At 47.4% G+C, this 8,015-nt stretch overlaps 1 non-coding gene across 1 annotated transcript; it reads left to right on the top strand.

The window, feature by feature from the left end:
- The first annotated feature begins 4,063 nt into the window (after positions 1-4,063).
- Positions 4,064-4,135, top strand: TRNAE-UUC (transfer RNA glutamic acid (anticodon UUC)). The gene has a single exon. It is a non-coding gene; the product is annotated as a tRNA-Glu (tRNA).
- The last annotated feature ends 3,880 nt before the right edge of the window (positions 4,136-8,015 follow it).

Genomic DNA, 8,015 nt, shown 5'->3' on the forward strand with positions numbered 1-8,015 from the left:
GACACTTCCAGGCGTCCGTGTGCCCCACTTGAGCAAACCCACGCTCTGGCGAGGACTGTCCTTCCACAGGACACAGCTTTGCATCCCGGCCTTGAAATGTGAGATGTGACCGCAGGAGAGCTGGCTGTGCCTGGGGGTGCAGGGAGCAGGGGGAGGCGGCCCTTGGAGACCCACCGCGAACCTGCATCTGCTGCGTTGACCACCATGAAGGGAGGAGAGAGGCGGCCCACCCCGGGAAGTCAGGACACACCAGCCATCGAGAGCATCTAGGGACAGTCCAGTTCAGTTCAGTTGCTCATTCGTGTCCGACTCTTTGCGACCCCGTGGACCGCAGCATGCCAGGCCTCCCTGTCCATCACCAACTCTCAGAGCTTACTCAAACTCATGTCCATTGAGTCGGTGATGCCGTCCAACCATCTCGTCCTCTGTTGCCCCGTCTCCTCCCGCATCTAGGGACACACTCGGCAGACAGCTGTGGCCTCAGTGTCTGCACGGCCTGAAGACAGACAGGCCCGGCCGCGTCGGGTGGGCCCCAGGAAGCCTCTTCCTCCCTGGGTCTTGCCCCTCAGGCTGGGGGAGATTCCATGCTGAGTGGTCAGGTTCAGCTTTTGCCTGGTGATGGGACTTTTTTTTTTTTCCCCCTTTTCAATTGAAGTATTGTTGATTCTCAATGTTGGGTCAGTTTCAGGTGAATAGCAAAGTGATTCAGTTAGAGACACACACACACACACACATATATTTTTTTTTCACATTTTTTTCTATTACAGGTTATGACAATATGTTGAATACAGTTTCCTATTCTATACAGTAGGTCCTGTTGGTTATCTATTTTATATATTGTTGTTCAGTTGTGTCTGACTCTTTTCGACCCCATGGACTATGGAATGCCAGGCTTCCCTGTTCTTCCCTATCTCCCAGAGTTTGCTCAAACTCACGTCCATGGAGTCAGTGATGCCATCCAACCGTCTCATCCTCTGATGCCCCCTTGTCCTCCTGCCCTCAATCTAGTAGTGTGTATATATTAATCCCAAACTCCTAGTTTATTCCTCTCCCCGCAGTCCCTTTCCCCTTTGGTAACCACAGGTTTGTTTTCTGTGCCTGTGAGTCTGTTTCCACTTCGTAGATAAGTTTACTCGTGTCATTGTTTAGATTCCATATGCAAGTAATATTGAATGGTATTTGTCTTTCTCTGTCTGACTTAACTGCACTTAAGTGTGATCATCTCTGGGCCCATCCACGTTGCTGCACATGGCATTATTTTATTCTTTTTCACGGCTGAGTAATATTCCATTGTATACATGCACCACATCTTCTTTATCCATTCCTCTGCCAGTGGACACTTATGTGCTTCCTTGTCTTGACTGCGTGAATACTGCTGCTGTGCACACAGGGCCGCATGTGTACTCCCGATTTATAATTTTGTCCAGATGTATACCCGGGAGTGGGATTGCAGGGTCATACGGGAGCTCCAGTTTTAGCTTTTTAAGGAACATCCACACTGTTCTCCATACTGACTGCACCAATTTCCATTCCCACCAACAGTGTAAGAGGGTTCCCTTTTCTCTACACCCTCCCCAGCATTGTTTATTTGTAGACTTTTTGGTGATGGCCCTTCTGACTGGTGTGAGGTGATACCTCATTGTAGTTTTGATTTGCATTTCCCTAGCAACTAGCACGGAGAAGGCAATGGCACCCCAGTCCAGTACTCTTGCCTGGAAAATCCCATGGATGGAGGAGTCTGGTAGGCTGCAGTCCATGGGGTCGCTAAGAGTTGGACATGACTGAGCGACTTCCCTTTCACTTTTCCCTTTCATGCATTGGAGAAGGAAATGGCAACCCACTCCAGTGTTCTTGCCTGGAGAATCCCAGGGACGGGGGAGCCTGGTGGGCGGCCGTCCATGGGGTCGCACAGAGTCGGACACGACTGAAGCAACTTAGCAGCAGCAGCAGCAACTAGCAGGGCTTCCCAGGGGGCACTAGTGGTGAAGAGCCCGCCTGCCAGTCAGGAGACGTAAGAGGTGAAGGTTCAATCCCTGGGTCGGGAAGATCCCCTGGAGGGGGCATGGCCACCCACTGCAGTGTTCTGGCCTAGAGAATCCCATGGACAGAAGACCCTCGTGGGCTACAGTCCATGGGGTCGCAGAGAGTCGGATACGACTGAATCAGCTTTGCACACACATGCACACAGAGTAATTACTGGCACTGAGCATTTTTCACGTGCCTGTTGGTCATCTGCATGTCTTCTTTGGAGAGATGTCTGTTTAGGGCTTATTTTCCAGTTGTCTGTTTCAGTATTTAGCATGCATGGACTGTTGGGCAACGTGACATTCGAGCTTCATTCCCTTGGGCCCCGCGGGCTGGGGTCAGAATATTTCTTCCCTCTGAGTCTTCTTTCCCGTTCCGCACTGGATGAAGCCCCTGGTCCCTAGACCTAGGTGCTGTGTGTGTGGACAACAGTGTTTAGTGGGAGAGAGGGCCCTGGCTTCCTTTCCTAAACTGGTTCTAGGGACCCGCAGGGTCCCCGCCTCCTGGTGTGCACACCCTCCCCAGTGAGTGTCACTGGGACTCGGGACTTGGCTCTGACTTCCATGATTGTGTCTCATCCCCTAAGCTTCTGTCCTGCCAGCAGACTGGCTCTGGTTTCTCTCCGTTTCTCATACACTGGCCATATCGGCAGAACTCAAATGGCCCAGGAGCCACGGGTGGCCCCCAGTCAACAGCCAGTGAGAAGCTGGCCCTCCGTCCTGTGGAAGTGAAAGTGTTAGTCGCTCAGTCGTGTCTGACTCTCTGCGACCCCACGGACTGTAGCCCGCCAGGCTCCTCTGTCCATGGGATTCTCCAGGCAAAAATACTGCAGTGGGTTGCCATTCCCTTCTCCAGGGGATTTTCCCCACCCAGGGATCTAACCCGGGTCTCCCACACTGTGGGCAGACGCTTTGCTGTCTGAGCCACCAGGGGAACCATCCTCAGTCCTGTAGTCCCAAGGAGACAGGTTCTGCCGACCCCCTGAGTGAGCTTGGAATCACGTCCGCCCCCCGTCGGAGCCTCCAGTGGGAAACAGCCCTGCTGTCACCTGGATCACGTCCTGCTGAGACTGAGCAGAGGGCCCAGCTCAGCCACGCCTGCATTCCTGACCCACAGAAATGGTCATTTTTCAGCCACTAAGCTTGTGGTTATTGCAACACAACAATGGAACACTAATGCACTCACCGCCACCGCCACCCCAAGAGAAAACAAGCAGTGTTACTACTCTATGTCGTGTTCAGTCACCAAGTCGAGACCCCCCTGGACTGCTATATGTACGCATGTGTATTTCTACATGAAGTTGCAAAGTAAGAAAAATGAGATTCCTCCCATGTTTTCCCCCCAGGAACACAAGGTGTCTTTATAATCAGAGTGCAAGAGACCTTGTTAAACATGACCCCAAACCATTAGCATAAAGATGTCAATTCATGAATATGCCACAGACAGTTTGAAAATGTGAGTACCCGGCAGGGCCAGGGCAGAGAGGAACCCGCCATAAACAAGGGGGGTGACGAGTCTCTCGAGGGCCACCCAGTGGTGACAGGACCCAGCCCACAGCCCTGGGTGATCTGAAGTTTGCGGGGCAAAGAGGACATGCTCTCTTGTGGGCAGTGAGGGCCACAGAATTTCCTCTTCAGGGGAACTTGGAGGAGGCAATGTTTTGCGAGAGGTAGGAGGTTAGGAATATATCTTGAAACTTCATTTGCTTTACCTTCTTGACTCGAATGCCTAGTTCTTGTGAGAGAAGAAAACAGAGACTTCCCTGGTGGTCCGATGGCTAAGGCTTCACCTTCCAATGCAGGGGGTGTGGGTTGGATCCCCGGTTGGGGACCTAAGATCCCACATGCCTCATGGCCAAAAAAACCAAAACATAAAACAGAAGCAATGTTGTAACAAACTCAATAAAGACTTTAAGAATGGGCCACATCAAGAAAAAAAAATTTTTTTCATAAAGATATTTTAAATAAAATATATTGTATTCAAATATTTAAAGATACTTTAAATAAAATATTTAAAAAGGAAGTGAAACAGAAGGACATCCCTGGTGGCCTAGTGGTTAAGACTCAGCACTTTCACTGCTGAGGCTCAGGTTCAATCCCTGGTCGGGGAACAAAGGTCCCAGAAGCCCTGCTGCATGGCCAAAAAAAAGGAGAAAGAAAACCTAATATTATTACTGTGTGTATATATATTTCTACATGAAATGTCAAGGTACGAAAAATTAGACTCCCCCCTCCCCCATTGTTTTATACTTTTCATTTAACTCGGGGATATTTTTCCGGAAATGAGAGTGGAGGGCATTTATGGATCACTAATTATGTGCCAGGCATTGCCATCTCCATCGGGGACTCAAAGCCATTACATTAGAAAATGAAAGACCAGATTCTCAGCCTTTCAAAAATCCGGGAATAATTACAGCGGGTGGTCTCCATGGAAACAATCAGCAAAACAATCTTAATGGACTCGAACACCTTTTTTTTCCGGCACCATTTTGAAAAGGGCATCTCTTGAATAATGAGCATATTGTGTTGTTTCTGAGAGACCCATCTCCTTTTGCTATTCATTAAATGGCAAGTTGCGTACATACACACGGACTGGGCGCCCGACCGGCCTTCATCATGAATTTGGGGAGTTTTTAATGTCACAGCTTGGGCCCAGGTCCCTTGTATATACACCTGGTGTGGCCTCCACTCGGGAGGAATTTCAACCCCACTCCCGCCAAAGTCTCATCTTATTTGGGGCGTTTTATCAGCTCAGAGCATCCCTAACTTGTTGACAGTAAGTCAGCAGCGGAGGCGCTCTGTCTCCATGGCAACCCCCATTAGCCTCAGGTGCCCGTCTGCCCTCGGCTTCCAGGTGCCCGCAGCATCTCCCTCCGCGGACCCCTGGCGCGGCCCGCCCTCTCCCGTGAACCGGGCCGCCTTTACACCATGCCCGCCTGCTCGCCCTCCTGGAAACTCTGCCCTCGCCTGGCGTGTTCAGCTAAGGACAGCGGCGTCACTGGATGACTCAGAAACACACGGTTTTCTCTACCCGCAGTTTGCCTCTGATGGAATCGATCCCCTTAGGAGATAAACACCTTTGAGGGACAGTGGGAATCTTGCTTCAGCTGTGTCGTAACCTCAGCGTGATGTTTTTCTGTTAAAAATAACTTCCCTCCACCCTGACCCCCTGCCCCGAACTTTCCACAGTTTTTGCGCAAGTTTGAGCTTTAAATCAATCAGTGTACAACCTGCCAGGTTCTTGCCGCCTCTGGGTTCAGAAAGCTATTGATCTTCTTCCCTGGTTTGCGGAATTGATCTTACATCTTGGTTGTTCTATGGAGTATTTTGTCTCTCGAGGCCGTCCCTGTCCTGAAATTGGGGCTTTCCTTCCGTCTTTACCCTAATGATCCGTACCTGTAGATAGCCATCTCATCCCCTTTTAATTCTTGCCCTTAATTTTCATCGCAAAATGAACTCACACACGCTGTTTGCTTTTTGAGTCAAATAACATTGATCTGTGTGTCTGTGAAACAAACAAGAGGAAACGGAAAAATCTTTCATCATGGCAGAGGAGCAACCAAATATTTGAAAGACTGTTTCCAAACACAGATGGACCCAGAGATTGTCACACCGAGTGAAGGTAGTCAAACAGAGAAAGACAAATACGTGATATTGCTTATGTGTGAAATTTTTTAATGGTACAAGTGAATCTACTTAGAGAACATAAACAGAGTCACAGATGCAGAAAACAAACTTATGATTACCAAAGCGGAAAGTGGTGGTTATTGCGGGGGTGGGGGGGACAGAATAAACTAGGAGTTTGGCATTGACATATACACACTCTATAAATAGAATAGATAACTAATAAGGAGCTACTGTACAGCACAGGAAACTCTCCTCTGTAATGACCTTTATGGGAAAAGAATCTTAAAAAGAGTGGATTTATGTTTATGTATAATTGATTCATTTTGCTGTACAGAAGACAGGAACACAGCATTGTAAATCAACTATACTCCCATAAAAATTTGAAGGGGGGGAAAAAAAGATTATTTTCAGTTGTTTTCCTGGAGACCACCCGCATCCAGGGCTGGTTCAAAATGCAGAACACCCTGGGAAGCAAGGTCTCCGTCTCAAGCAGCCTTCCGCGCCTCCCCGCTCCGGTTCCTTTTGCCGTATTCTGTTGTTTTTTTGTCGCAGTCATCAGTGACTGAACTCATCTGGTTTGTTCCTTTGCTCACTGGTTTATTGTCAGTGACCTGGGGACAGAATCGGGCCCCCCAACCCCCGAGTCCTGAAACGCTTGCCTATCTGATTCACCTCTGAGTTCCCAGGACCCGAAAGACGCCAGATTTTTGCTGTGCTCGGCATACATGTTTTGAGTGAATATAGGATGTGTCAAAGGTTATCTCAAATATGCACGTGTCCTTTGGCCCAACAAACTGACTTATAGACTATATCCTGCAGGCGAACCTGAACCTCCGCCAAATACAATACAGACACGTTGCTTTTCTGTGGCTTTTCGGGAGCCGGGGAAAAGAACTGAAACAGCCCGCCGGGCCGTGGGTGGAGAAATCAATCCCGGGTGTCTGCACACCGGCTAGGATTCTGCCGCACGCCAAAGCAAGCAGAGAAGCGCTTAGTCCCGACAGGGAACCACGGGCTGTCACACGGAGGACATGTGTAGAGAGAGTCTATACTGTCATGTTGTATGGTGTGCAGATAAACGTACTCGTAGCCACACGTGAGGCTGTAATTGTGCACAGTTACATATGCATAATGCCCTAAGAAATGTGGATGTGAAGCTCAGCGCTGGGTAACACGGGAGAAGCTGGTGTTCTGGAAGCTGCCGCCACCCAGGGAAGGGAGAGGGGGAAGAAGCAGTGAGGGCGGGAGACAGATTTCTTTTTGTTCTGTCTGATGAGTGCTTTTGTGCTCTCTGCAAAATGAATCATTCAAGGAGCGAGCCTAACGGGAGACAGCTATTTGCATGTTAGCTGAAAGCTCCATCTTGCGAGGTGGGCGAGAGGCTAAGGTTTCTGTGATGTGTGCTGAGATTTTCCAAACTGTTGTCGCAGAGGCCAGAGAGAAAGAAAAAGATGAATGCACAGGATAAAAATTAAAGTTTTAAGCCATGAGGAAAAGGTAAATAGGATTTAGAAGGCGATCAAGGAACAGTTGGAAGATGAAAATTTTAAAGTAAGGAGCATGTTAAGATCCAAAAATATGCAATGGCTAGTGTAAATCTCACAGAAGATAGAGAAGATGGTCTAAGAGATTACAAAACATTGCTGCTGCTGCTAAGTCGCTTCAGTCGTGTCCGACCCTGAGGTTAAATAAGACCCAAATAAATGAAGAGATACATGAGGCTCAGATATTAGAACTCTTTTTGTAAATTTCAGAATATACATATTTTACTGAAGCATAGTTGACTTACAAAGTTTCAGGTGCACGGCAAGGTGATTCAGTTATGCGTATGCACGTATATCATTTTTCAGATTTTTTTCCATTATAGGGTATTACAAGATACTGACGATAGTTCCCTGTGCTATACAGTAAATCTTTGTTGCTTGTTGTATATCTGTTTTTTTTTTTTTAATTTGAAATCTATTACTCTATTCATACTAAGTCAAACAAGTGGGGTCAAAATGTCATAAATTTTTTTAGTTAGGCAAAAATTTATAAGTTTTCTAAGATATATATATTATACATGCTACTTATGTAATATGTATACAAAAGCTTTTCTACTATGCTTGATAAAGGCTAGAGAAAGAGCATCAAAAAGAAAGATGAAGAAATTGGAAAACGAACTAAATGAAATGAGAGCACTGAGCATGCACTAGAAAAAATGAAACAAACTAAGCAAAAGATCTAGAACTCTCGGCAACGTTAGGATGACGTTTCCTCAAGGTTGGTCTAACAATCCCAGTGCCATTTTTTTTTTTTTTTTTTTTTTAGGATCAACACATTGATTCTAAAGTTTATCTGAAATTATGGGAGGGAGGAATAAAG

This window comes from Bos indicus, chromosome 18, assembly GCF_029378745.1.
Source record: "Bos indicus isolate NIAB-ARS_2022 breed Sahiwal x Tharparkar chromosome 18, NIAB-ARS_B.indTharparkar_mat_pri_1.0, whole genome shotgun sequence".
Taxonomy (NCBI): domain Eukaryota; kingdom Metazoa; phylum Chordata; class Mammalia; order Artiodactyla; family Bovidae; genus Bos; species Bos indicus.